Source organism: Dromiciops gliroides, chromosome 2 (assembly GCF_019393635.1).
Source record: "Dromiciops gliroides isolate mDroGli1 chromosome 2, mDroGli1.pri, whole genome shotgun sequence".
Taxonomy (NCBI): domain Eukaryota; kingdom Metazoa; phylum Chordata; class Mammalia; order Microbiotheria; family Microbiotheriidae; genus Dromiciops; species Dromiciops gliroides.
In genome coordinates this window covers 630,640,991-630,655,530 of record NC_057862.1, presented here as the reverse complement: position 1 = coordinate 630,655,530, position 14,540 = coordinate 630,640,991, and positions in this window count along the sequence as shown.

The window sequence follows — 14,540 nt, the reverse complement described above, 5'->3', positions numbered from 1 at the left end:
GTAACTCTTCAAGTCCTAAGATTAAGTCCATGTGAGGTGGATTTCTTGCATATTCATATTATTCTTATTAAATCCTCTTAATACCTTCATTCATTCTCTGCTGACCTTCCTTAAGTCTCACTGAACGAGGTTATATACTTTTGTGACAAAGCTACTGTCTCCACTTATATCCTTAAATCAACCACTGTCTTTTTCTTAGTGATCTTACTCTGTCAATTATTTCTATTCTATCACTAATTTCCTTCCCTTCTCTGTCTACCTCTCCTTCTTCCCTTTCTCTTCAGCTTCTCTTCCTTCCTTTTAATCTTTCATTTTAATTTCCTCTTTAAGGGTTTCTCCCATTAGCCTACAAATGTGTTCAAGTCTCTTCTGCCTCAGCTATTTTTGTGGATAGAGTGTGTGGGGGTAAGTGGATTAGATGAGGCATCTTCCCTTGATGCAACAATACGTCCCTACAGTCAGGTTGATTTGATTTCTTGGTGTTGAAAGTGTGGGAGAGTTGCCTATTTCTGTATCAGCCAGGTGTTTTTAACCTTTCTTGTATCAGGTACCCTTCTGAACTTTGGTGAATCCTATGAGATCTCAGATTTTTTTAAACAATAAAAAAAATACATAGGATTAAAAGGGAAACTAATTGTATTTAAAATGTATGCAGACCCCAAGTTAAGTAACCTCTACTATAGGCATAGAAGTTGCTTTTTTTTTTTCAAGTCATCAGATTGCACCAGCAGATTGAAGGCACTACATGGTAAACTTTGACCATGTACCAAATCCACATCCCTCTAGCTTCCTGAAGCAAATTGGCAAAAATAATATAGTTGAGGCTGGACTGATGGATATTTCTTTATTCTTAGTATATACCTCAGGGTAAAACTTCAGGCTGTCATGCAGAACTCCTTTATAAAAGGGAGTCTGAGAAAAGGAGACCAGTATTCTGGGACAGGTAGAAGCAGGAGCCTCTGGGGGCTCTGTTTATACAAATAAAGGTTTTCCTTTCATCTCAGAGCCTTGACTTAATCAATTTGGTTTAAATATCAAAACCAGAAATCAGAATCATTTGTTCAATACCAAAAGCTACTCATTCATTTCAAGATTCCTCCAAGTGAAAATTGTCATAAAATTGTTGTTATGAGTGAAAAGAAAACATGAAACCTAATTTTCATCCATCCATCCATCCATTAATTGATTGGGCTCATGCATTGCCATGATCATAGGGTCTTAAGAGACAGAACTAGCAATATTAAAGAAAATATACTTCATTCCCCTCATTGAATTACCTAAAAAGGATGGAGGAAATAAGTATTTATATAGAAAGAATCTACTATGTGCCAGCCATAGTACATTTGTTAAAAAGTCATCTCATTTAAAGTTCATTGAGAGGAAGGTTTTATAATTATCTCCATTTTGAAGTTGAAGAAACTGAACCTAAATGATTATCCAGGATCAAATAGATTGGAACTCTGGCCCATCTTTATTCTAGGCTCAGCACTTTATTCACTGTACCACCTAACTTCTGCAAGACCTTCAAAGAACTTCTGTCATAGTGAAAAAGATTAATAAAGGAGATATGTTCTCAAAGATAGAGGTGATGTGACAGCAGATAAAGAGATGGCCTCAAAGTCAGGAATTACTGAGTTTAAGACCTTCTGCCTCATTTTGGGTTTGTGATCATACTTGTCATTTAACCTTTCACAAAGGATATCATACTACTCTCTAAGTATCTAAAGTGCAAAATAGATGCCAATTTATATTGATAGAAGTTTCCTTAATTGGAATTCCTTACATAACTGAAATTATATCTGATTCAAATGACTGAATAGTAGTAAAACAATTGTGTTATATTAAACTGAAGACTCATCCACACAGTGATATTCTTTCTAAAAAGTATTCCAAATTTAAGGGGCAGCTAGGTGGCGCAATGGATAAAGCACTGGCCCTGGATTCAGGAGGACCTGAGTTCAAAGCCAGCCTCAGACACTTGACACTTACTAGCTGTGTGACCCTGGGCAAGTCACTTAACCCCCATTGCCCCACAAAAAACAAACAAAAAAACCCAACAAAAAGTATTCCAAGTTGAACAGTTATTAAGATTAATTAAAAAAATAATTTTAGATCATATTAATAGCAATCTATTACTACTACTACTGCTACTACTACCACCACCACCACCACCACCATCACCACCACTACCACTATGAGATATAATTGGTTCTCTGAGAATGAAGGACAAGCAACAAAACAAAATATCAATAACTACTGCTATTACTGTTACTGCTGATGCTGCTGTTACCACTACTACATTTGTAGAATATTTCGGTGTATTCATTTTATAAAGACCTTACCTCATAACAACCTTGTGAAATAAGTAGTATATATCTTACTTGCAATTTACAAAGGAGGAAACTAAGGCTCATAAGAAGCAAAGAGACTTGGCCAAGATCGTAAGCTTAGCAAATGGAGCAATGACAAATTGAATCCAGGTCGTCTTACTTTAATTTCTGTATGCTTTAACTTTATCACTCTACATCTCTCCCTACCAAACTTACATACAGTTTTAGATTAAAAACAACAGAAAAACAAAAACAAAATGACAACAACACCCAAAGATCTGTTACCACTGGAAACTTCCTTGTCATTCATAGAGAAAGATAGTATTATTCAGGACCAGGGAAAAAAGGAAATTTTCTAAATGAAAATATGAATTCCTAAAAATTCCTAAAGTCCTAAAAAGGAATGGGTACAAATGACTATGCTATCAAGCAAATGCTAGGAGTTGTATGTAATACCCAGTCTCTGAATTTATTAGTTTTAGCATACATTCTTCCTAGGCGGGATGGGACATATTTGTAAAAACAGTATTCTCTAGTTCACAATAATTTTGACCCTATATCTCAAAGTCTCTATAACTATATAAATTGTCTTTGAGAATTTCTCAAGCTAAAAATGCAAAAACCATCTAGGTAACATGGAAATGAATTGCATATATCCTTCTCATTCCATATAATAAAATAAAACTTTCAGTGATCCTTTCAATATTTTGCAATTGCACATGAAAAACCAATGTTCTTCATTATTTAAAACCATATTGCATAAACAAAAGATTATTGGTGTTTAAATGTACCTGTATATAATTGTTAAGCTGGAAATTAATGAAACAATAATATAGGAGAAAATAAGGTCTTTAATCAGGGCAGAGGAGCTATAATTCAGAATAACAAAGTGAACAGGAAGGCTGCCTTCCACTTAAGTATAGAAGCTACTTAACTCTAAATAGAAACTACTTAATGTTAGGTGGGGAATCTTTGGGAAGGGATACTTTGTTTGGGGGAGATCCATAAGCCAATCAAGAGTCTGGAATTGACAAAGATTGGTTAGCCCCAGGCAATTCATTGGCCTGGGAATGGAGAGTAGGTGGGGATCAGTTAGGTAAATTTGTAGTTATCACAATATATAACCACAAATACATAGACATTGATATATGACCTATATCTGATTGCTTAATGCCTCAGGGAGCCAGGAGGGAGAGTGGGAAGGAGGGATAAAATTTGGAATTCAAAACTTTTTAAAAAATGTTTATTATTAAATAAAATTAATAACTATAAAGAAAAAAATTAATGAAAAGATTCATGAGGATTATGCATTGGCTATTATATATTGCTACCAAAGATATGTGCAAAGAGAGTAATACTGTAAAACATACCTTCAATAACATGTATGAAATGAAAAAGGATTTTATAAAACAATAAGAATTAGAGCCAATAGAATAAAAATTGGAGTATTGTGCTGCTATCCTTGAGAATAATTAAAACTGAGGAGATAGTAAGAATTTTAGAGGACATCAGTCCAATCCTGTGGATTAAGGATCCTCCCAGTAGTTTGTTGGGGCCAAATTTGATATAGGGAGAATTAATTGAGTGGCTTGCCATAATATTGGGGTCCCAGAAATAATGAGGGTCCAAAGCTCCCTCCCCTCCAAACTCCCTTTTTAGATATTTCTCCCAGGCCAATAAGAAAGGAGCCTAACGGCCTCTTTCCCACAAAGAAACCAGCTTTTATTAATAGGAATAAAATAAACAGCAAAGGTGAAATTAATAAAATCAAAGACAAGGGAATAGGGGAAAGAAAAATGGATAATCCCCCTAACTCTAACATAAGTCTATACAATCCCCAAACTTGCTTCCAGATCAGCTAATTCAAAAGAGCAGGGCTCATGTATAAACTCACTAGCTGGGGTCCATATATTCGATGGGAAACAGCTTTGTAGTCAGGATCCATAGGACAAAACTGCCAGGAAAAACCTCTCTCTCATCCTTTCCCGCCAGCTCACCCGATGAGAAAGGAACTGACACCATAAAGAGAGTGAGCTCCCCTCAGCGAGCATTGACTCTCCCTCCCCCAAAAGGGGAGGTCCTTCAAACTGCCTGTGGAGAGTGGTTTCTCCTGCTGACATCAGCAGCGTACATCACTCAGGCCAGGCCAGGTGCGGCCCATTCCAATCAGTCTGCCAAATTTCATTATTTTACCACAAGTTGCTGAATATATGCTTGAAGACTTATGGTAGAATTGTAACAGTAAGAATTACAGCAGGTTATGCCTAGGGTTTGATGGAAAAAGCTTAAATGTTTCAAGGCCAATAAGTTTAACCTTGGAACTGTAGCTATGACACATGAATGTTTCTTTTTGACTCTTACAGGTAGAGAAAGATAACCCTTTAACAATGAGTTAAAGAGTTGAGATCCCAGTCCTGTGCAAGAAAAGGTTGCTTTCTTCTTCATAGATTTTAGGGCCATCTTATAGTCTCATGCCCAAAAAGAAACACAAGGAAAAGCAAAGAAAAGATGAACGACAGGAGTTTATGGGAAATGAGAAGAGATCAATTAGATGCAGTGTTCAACAGAATAATACAATATACTTAGAAACAGGTGCTGATTGTACCCAGCTAAAATAAAGCAGAGAAAACCTCGGGTCCTCTGTGTCTTCCCTCCATTGCTCCCACTAACAAAGTGAGTACACACAATGCAAAACAAAGCAAAGGCTTTGATGGCCTTGTTGAAATGTAGACTTTGGACAAACTACCCAATCATAGGAAAACACCAAAGGAGAAGAGGGTGCTTCTAGCATTACAAGACTATAGATTTTAGGTTTTTTTATTCTATTGTTGTCCATAAATTTCACTTAACTTTTGTTTGATTTTCTTTTAGAATTTCTGGAGGGTCATCAGTATGCTAATAATAGTCCAAATTTCTAAAGTATTTTTAGGCTAAAATAAATGACTCCCACAAAGTGTGGGAGGGACAAATTGTTACTATTATTTTTTTTAATTGAGGAAACTAAAAAGGTTAAATGACTCTTGTTAGATTGTTTAGCTAGTAAAAGTCTGAAAAGGGATTTGAATTTACATTTCTTGAATCCTAATCCAGTCTATTTATTGTCAGACAATGCTTTTTACAAGGGTAAGAGCTGAGACTTCTTGTAAAGATGGCACTATAAAATGTTATATAAAAACCATCCCTTTTCAGGTTATCTAGGCAAATATTTTAAAAGACAGCAAATGAGCATTAGAGCCAAATGAAGCATGAGTCAACACCTCTATCTAGTCTAGGAATGCACAAGAAGAGGGACAGAATCTTGCAGCATCTCGGGCCAGGACGTGGGAGGTAAATGTCCTGCAAGACCATGACCTCCAGTAAATAAGGCCTAAAGTCATCAAGAGAGCATGGAAGGAAGGAAAGAAAGAAAGACTTATTAAGTGCCTACTATGTTACAGACACTGCTAAGTGGTTTGCAATTATTAGATCATTTGGTCCTCATAAGTATAAGGACCCAGAGAGGTAGGTATGATTATTATCTCCATTTTACAGCTGAGGTTGCTGATAGAGTTTAAGTTACTTACCCAGTCACACAGCTTGTAAGTGTTTAAGGTCAAATTTGAACTCGGTTCTTCCTCAGCCCAAGTCCAGTGATCTATCCCCTGTATCACCTTGCTGCCTCTAGCGAAGGGAAAAACCAGTTCAGAAGAGGATTTCACAAGGACATTGAGAGCCAAAAACTAAGCAGTGCATTATTAAAGAGATAAAGTCCAGGTAGTATTCTCCCTGGAGTCTTCTAAGAGGCCTGAAGCTTAGATGATCTCAGGGTCTCTACAAGGAACAAAATTAACTTCCAATTAAGTGCTTACTATTTGCCAGGAACTAGGCTAAATTCTGAAAATACAAATACAGTCAAAAATAAAGTTGCTGTCCTCAAAGAGCTTACATTTTCCTTGGGAAAGACAATATATATATATATATATATATATATATATATATATATATATATATATATATATATATATATATATATATATATAAAGAAAACCCAAAAGGAAATGGGACTTAAAGAAAGTATGCAGAGTTATAGTAGAAAGTCTGGGGATTCAAAAGGGAAACCATAAAAGAATGAAAACATGGATGACTTAATGGCTCTACTTAGAATGAAAGTGCTGGAAAGAACCAACCAATCAGAGAAAACTTCATTTGGTTCTGCTTCTTTATTTGTCCACCAGCAGATGCACTTGGCAAGAAAAGGAGTTGGTGAGGCAGAGGGTAGTGGGGGTAGTCATAGAAGGTAGTAATTGTGGCAGGAGTAGCCCAGTCCCTGGAGCTATAAAACATGGGTGGAAACAAGAAATTCTATCCAGAATTGTGTTAAATGTAATATACATTTGAAAACAAACAAAAATAGGTATTTTAAAAAGTTGGAAGTTGTTTATTGTGTACAATACTTATTGGGAAGCTTGAATGACCAGACTTAGAAAGGGGACACAATTGTTAAAGTCTCTGGAAAGAATATTCCTTCCTAGGTTGTGTAGAGAAGAAGAAATCATAGAATCCAGACTGGAGGGAAGTTTTCTTCTTCAGCAACAATCTTTTCCTTTGGCTTTTCAAACTATATAATTTTCTGGCCTCTTTTCCCCCCTCTCTGTTTTAAATACTGAAATGCTTAGCACTTAGAGGGCAGGTAATAAAGATTTGTGGAGTGAATCAATGAAAAATGGCTAAGTAGCACTACAGTGGAAAAGGTACTCTACAAAAAGAGAGAAGGAAAAATGGCCTGTATCAATTCATGTCTACTGATACCATGTTTTAATTCTTTATTTCTGTTAACAGTAGTATAGGGGAAAAGTGTGTGTCTTCAGTCTCCCTTTTAAGAAGCTAAAACACAAAACAAGGCAGTTAGTTAAAGGCAGTTAGCAACAATATACAGGGATAGAAGCAGAATGTAATTTTTTTTTTTAAAGAGCTGAAAATTAGGGGAGGAGAACTCCCAGCCTATGATTACGGGGATGTAATTTTTCTCTATGATAGCAGATCTTCTGTTCAACGATAGAGAAATTCCTGTACAGTACTAGGTCACAGCTGCTTTGAGCAGCTGGGAAAATGGAAGGGGGCTCACTGTAACATTTGTAATCATTGAGAGAAAACAAAAATTTACATCAAAAAATGAAGAGTGATTTAATCAGGAGGGAGCTCAAGTTGAGAAGGTAGATGGACAATGATACATATGTATATAGATATAAACACATACCTATCTACATATGTATATGTATGTGTATAAATTTGCATACATATGTATATTATATTATATGTATATCTACATAGATACACATATCTAAACAATATATGTATGTGTACATATGCATATATGTGTTAAATATATATGTATATATGTGTATGTATGTGTATGTATATGTATGTGTATATATATATATATAGAGAGAGAGAGAGAGAGAGAGAGAGAGAGAGAGAGAGAGAGAGAAACAGAGAGTGAGAGAGAGAGAAAGCCAAAATAACTTGTTCTTGAACCTGTGGAAGATAGATTAAATCATCAATCTTATTAGGAAATAAAAGAGAAAGTTGGATATATTTTTTTGTTCACAATTATAATACTATCATTTAGATAGAAGGACAAACTTCAGCCATGAAGGGTTAAAATTCTTATAATAATTTCATCTCATATATATTAAATAATATCATCATCAAAACAATAATTACAAAAATAGAGTAAAGCTAGTTCTGGTGTGGGGAATATCTTTGGCTGTAACTGTAATTAGCAAATGGTGACACTGTGCCTTAATCTGAACCTGGTCCTAAATTATATCTATAATCTGTACTTTTACAATTCAGAAGTTCCAGAAACATTCTTTATAAGCTTATTATTCAGAAGCTTATGCTAGGATAATGCTTTTCCCCACCTCCCACTCATTGTTGTTAATTCCTTCTCCTCTAAAAATTTCCCTTTATCTATTCTCTCTGCATCTTGTGTATACTTATTTGCATGTTGTCTCTCCTGATAGAATACTAGGTTTTTATAGTCAGAGGTTTCCCCTGTGTGTATGTATATATCTCTAACACAGTGTCTACCATAGAGTAAATGCATAATATATTTTTTTCTTGGATAACTGACTTGAATTATTATGTGGTAAGTATTACGATAGGTTTTGGGAATGAGAAGATGAAGACAAAACAATACCTTTTTGAAAATATGTGATGTACTTGGAAGAAAAGAGGAGGAGGAGAGAGTTATAACAAGTATACAAAGAAGTATAATTTAAGTTAAATAAGGAGAGAAACCACTAGCAACTTTGGAGATGATGGGGATCTTCAGAGCAGGTGGTACCTGAGCTGAATCTTAAAGGAAAATAAGACTTTTTTGAGGCAAAGATGAGGACAGAGTTCATTCCAAGTCTTCGGCTCAGCCTATACAAAGACCTTGAGTTTGGTAATGAAGATTAAAGTTCAAAAGAATTGTTTAATAGGACTATTTGAATGGAATGAGACTTTTTGAAGGAAGTAGTATAAAATAAGACTGGGTATTGATTTACAGGTAGGATACTGTTTATGAAGTGTGACAAATGCATTGCTGAGTGGTTTATATCTAGTGTATCTCTATATTAGGGATATACTGGTTGTTTTGAGCAAGAATAGTCAGAACTGTGACATAGAAAGTTTATGTTGGCAACTTATTGTAGGATACATTGTAAAGTGGAGACTAGAAATGGGATGAGCAGTTAGAAAGTTATTACAGCAAGAGAGATAATAGATAATGAGGGGGGCAGCTAGGTGGTGCAGTGGATAAAGCACCTGCCCTGGATTCAGTAGGACCTGATTTCAAATCTAACCTCAGAAACTTGATACTTACTAGCTGTGTGACCCTGGGCAAGTCACTTAACCCTCATTGCCCTGCAACAAACCCCACTTGACTTAATAGATAATGAGGACCAAAAAAAAGGAGTGGTAGTCATGTAAGTAGAGAGGAGACACATCCAAGAGCAATTGGGAAGGAAGAAAATGTGGGACAAACCTTCTGGTTGTATATAAAGGGTATGACTCAGGTAGGAGTAAGGTTGCCAAGAAGCTTAGCAGAGGGTCATGCTTAGCACAGAAAATAATTCCATTTTGACTATGTTAAATTTGAATTGCCTATTAGACTTGAAGGATGAAATGTCCAAAAGGCAATTGACAAAGTGAACTGAAGATCAGGAAGTTACTTCTTTATATATGGATTTGGGGGTCATCAGTATAGAAATAAAATTTGAACACAAGAGAACAGGCAGAATAATATAGGGAGATTTGGATAGGGAATATAATTGGGCTTAAGACAGTGTCGTGAGACATCCAAACTTACAAAGGGTGGAGAAGCAGGGCAATGCATATGTTGATTAACAAAGGAAACTGTGTAGGAACCATCTGACAAGAGACCCAAGACTTCAATGAGAATGGAGACTCAGAAATAGAGACTAGATTAGAAATTGAGGATGTTAGAAATATTGGAAGTGACAATGTCAATCTAATTTTTGAATTGACAAATATTTAGGAATTATAGTTGTTGTTATTGATAATTGAAAATGAAATTAAAATCACTATATCGAGATCAACGTATGGTGTGAGTCCCACTGTGGCTGATCAGACAAATGCAAATTCTAAAGTCTCTACAACTGGTCAGGCTCAAATAGTCTATATAAACATATTTGAAACATATATACATATGAAATAGACTTCTCTCTCTCTCTCTCTCTCTCTCTCTCTCTCTCTCTCTCTCTCTCTCTCTCTCTCTCCTCTCTCTGCAATACAACACTTGTACTTTGCTCAGTGAACAGCATCTTTTTTGATGCAGGCTTACCATGATGGATAATCCTGTGCCACTGTCTCCCATGTCTCACTGTTGATCTCAAACTTCTTCAGAGAGACCTTTAGAGTGTCCTTGTATTGCTTCTTCTGACCTCCACATGAATGCTTGCCTTGTGTGAGCTCTCCATAAAAGAGTCTTTTAAGTAAATCTGTTTGATATTTGAACAACATGACCAGCTCATCAAAGTTGTGCTCTGTACAGTAGAGTTTGAATGCTTGGCAGTTCAGCTCAAGAAAGGACCTCAGAGTACCTTATCTTATGAGCTGATCTTCAGAATCTTTCAAAGACAGTTCAAATGTGTGGCAAGTTTTCTATCTGTGGTCACCCTATTACTGTCCTAAATGTAGGGAAAATTAGCTGGGGTTTATCATATATTTGTTACTTAGAAATTAGAGGCTACTACACCGGTTTCGGGCATTAAGCATTTATTAAAGTATATTAAGTATTAGAATTGAGAATGTACATGGCTCTGAAAGATAGGAAAGCCTAGAGAAGAGAGAAAATGGGGAACCCTAATGGGCTGCATCTGTTCTCACACAATTATTACACCAAAAAATAGGAAGTGTCTATGCAAGGTTGCTGAGGGCAGCAATAGAGTTCATCCATACGCATTGTTCAAAGCTAATTGGCTAGCATCACTCAAATCTATTGATTCACTGGATTTGAGAGGGGCTCCATGAGTAGAACGTGCTGAGGTCAGATTTCAGAGAACACACATCATGGCAGGAGCAAGGCTTTCAGCTAGGTATGGTTTTGAATGAGTTAATTTCATGATTCTGAGCTGACCTTAAGAAAGGTCAGGCCAGGCTCAGCGGGGCCTTTGAGGAGTCCAAAAACCCCATTATTTTCTCACAATTGGAAGTGATTCAATTTCTTGGCATAGTACTGGTATATTGTCCAGGTTTCACAGGTAAGCAATGATGAGGTCAGCACAACATATATGCAGATCTTCAGATTGGTAGGCAGCCTAATACTTCTCTCCAACATTTCCTTCAAAGTCTCCCAAACACTGAGCTAGTTCTGGCAATGCATGCATAAACCTCATAAACTAAGTGGATATCTCTGGAAAGTATATGGCCGAGGTAGGTGAAATTACCCACAACTTTCAATATTTCTCCCTTTTTTGTAACAGATGGTTCCATGTATAGATGGTATGATGCTGCTTGGTCTAGATTCTTTGTTTTCTTGGTGTTAATTGTCTGGCCAAAATTAACACAAGTGGCAGAAAATTGATCCATGCCCTGCTGCATCTCAGCCTCAGAAAAAGTATTGAATGTACAATCATCTATAAATCAAAATTAACACGCAAACTCTTCCTCCACTTTAGTCTTAGCTTGTATTCTTTTCAAGTTAAATAAATAATGTCAGTGCAATAGCTTGCCTTGATGCTGGTTTTCCTCATCATTGAAAGAATCTGACAACATTGCAGAAAAAATAATGCTAAAAAGCATAGGAACTAGCACACAGCCTTTTTTTTTATTCCATTCATGATGGGGAAAGCATGAGAAGAACATCCATTACCAAGAACCTATGCAGGGGCAGCTAGGTGGCCCAGTGGGTAGAGCACTGGCCCTGGATTTAGGTGGACCTGAGTTCAAATCCGGCCACAGACCCTTGACACTTACTAGCTGTGTGACCCTGGGCAAGTCACTTAACCCCAATTGCCTCACCCCCCCCCCAAAAAAAAAAACACCCCATGCAAGCATACTGTCATGGACGGGCATACAAAACTGGTGAATGTCTCCGGGCAATAAAAATTTGTCATAATCTTCCACAGGCCCCCATAACTTATATTTTCAAATGTCTTGGTTAGATTTATGAATGTTATTTGTAGACCTGTGTTCTGCTCCTAACATTTCTCCTGGATTTGTCAAATAGCAAATACCATATGTACTACTCCTTAATCCTTTTTTTGGAGTCACATGGCTTCTCAGTAGATGACCATATTCCACATTAAGGATCAGGATATTAAGGCAGACTCTGGTAAAAATCTTGTTGACAATGACTACAGAGAGACCCCACTATGCCACAAGAAAACATATTTCCTTTTTCTTTATAGAGATGGACAATGGCAGCATCCTTGAACTCCTAGAGGATAACCTTCTCTTGCTATGTAAGCCCTAAGTTTTCAGTCATCTTTTGTAAGAACAGTAGGCCTCCTGCCATGTAAATCTCAGCTGAAATAAATTCAGTAATGGGCACTTTTCCCATTTTGTCTACTGGACTGCAAAATCTCTTTTGCAGTTGGAAATTTGTCTAAAGAGGCACTGATTTTAAACTGGGGTATAGGGCTCATTGGCTTCAGCATTGGTTGATGATGGTTTGTTGGGAGCACTATGGAAGTGTTCGGACTGTGTGTCCATGATCATGTCTTTATTGCTGATCAGCATGGCTCCATGAGCAATGTGCAATTGAGATGCACCAAAAGTCTTTGGCCAAAAATTGCTTACAGGGCATCATAAAAACACTTTGGATTGTTACTATCAGCATAAAACTGAGTTCCATTTGCCTTCTTACCGAGCCAAAAATCCGTTATATTGCTAAACTTTGCTTCCACTTTAATTTTGATGGTGTTAAACACTGCTTTTTGAGAGATGGATGAACTATTCTACTAATAAACCCTGTGGAATTCTCATTTTTCATTGAGTAATTTCTGAATTTCTCTATCACTTTCATCAAATCAATCCTGATGTTTGGGAGTGTTTTGGCCTAGATGAGTAAATGGGGTGCTAAACACCAAATCTCTGAAAACTTCCCACTCCTTTTCTGTTCCACTGTTGCCAACCCTGTGTTGGTTCAGCTTTCACTCCAAGTTATCAACAAACAAAACAATGATGGTAATCATTTTGACTTGGAACCACTACTTTTCTTAAATGTGAATGTTTAGGGGGCAGCTAGGAGGTGCAGTGGATAAAGCATGGCTGCTGAATTCAGGAGGACCTGAGTTCAAATCTGGCCTCAAACACTTCACGCTTACTAGCTGTGTGACCCTGGGCAAGTCACTTAACACTCATTGCTCCGCAAAAAATCCAACAAAACAAAACAAAAATGTGAGTGTTTAGCTTACAGAGGATAAGCCCTTGCTTATTCCAGAACTCTGTGCTATCATAGGAATTTATGGAGTAGGAAAGAGGGAGTTGCAAAGTTTTACCTGGGTATAGGGGTTTGCTGGTCAATATTTAACAACCATCTCTTTGAAGATTTTTAAAAAATGTGCTTATGACTCACTTTTAAGTTTAACCTGTATGATTTATATTTTATACATAACTTTACCCAAAGCAATTCACAGAACCCTAAATCAAGTAATAATATGTAAGATTTGCCAATTACCAGTATGTAAATGCTCATACTGAAAATTTAAGAACTGGTTCTTATAAGTTGTTATGAGCTAGTAACAGCACATACCTTGAATGGTTATCATACCAGTCAAAGGCTGATATCTGCCATAGGATCCTATAATGAGCTGGGTAGAGTTGGTTTAAATATTATCTTTTCCTCACCAGAGAGGTATTCCAAGAAGTACTGATGTTCACGTCTGAGTTGTGGTTCAGAAGGGATTCAGATGAACTTCATAGTCCTGGTTGAGTCGCTACATACAAAGTTGCTAAGAGATATTGCATGCTTGGAGCACTTACCCCTATTTAAGACCTAATGTTTCATTACCTGGTGGCCCTTTTGATATTCACCGAATTTTTGAGGTCTTCATCTTCCCCATTAATTATATGTCTTTAGCTGGAGTGACTGAGATTTTATCTGAGCCTGTTCCAAGACTAAAGTTACACTCTACACCCAAATGACTAGCTGTATGCCTTTGGACAAATACTTTCAACACTCTGGGACTTAATTTCTGTTCTTCTAGGGGAAAAAATTATATGCATATCTTATAACACTGGCATCCTACAATTAAACAGTCAATCTATAACATCATCAATTCATTCATTGCATGACTTTAATGACTAGATGTGATTCCATCCAATTTATAACATTTACTGAGAACAAGAAGAAATGATTAAGAGTATTGGATACATGAGGGCCTTTGAGTCAGTAAAAATTTCAACCCACTTGGCAAAGATTACTTCTTTAATTGCTGGAGGAAGCAACAGAATCCATTGATGCTATCAATAAAACATTATTATAATTAAAATATGGGTATGCATGATTTCCCTTCTGGTGCAGTATTGTATTGACCTTGGCAAAAAAGCTAAATATGAAATGTTCTTTAATAGCTGAAATTGCCAGGAATTTAAGTGTGTTAGTGTGTTGATGTGTGTGTTTGGGAGGGGTGGGGGATGTGTGCATGGGTATGCTAGATTGTCTGAAAGCTCATTAGCACATGATGTAGAAGCAGTCTCAGGCTTGCTGTTTAAGTC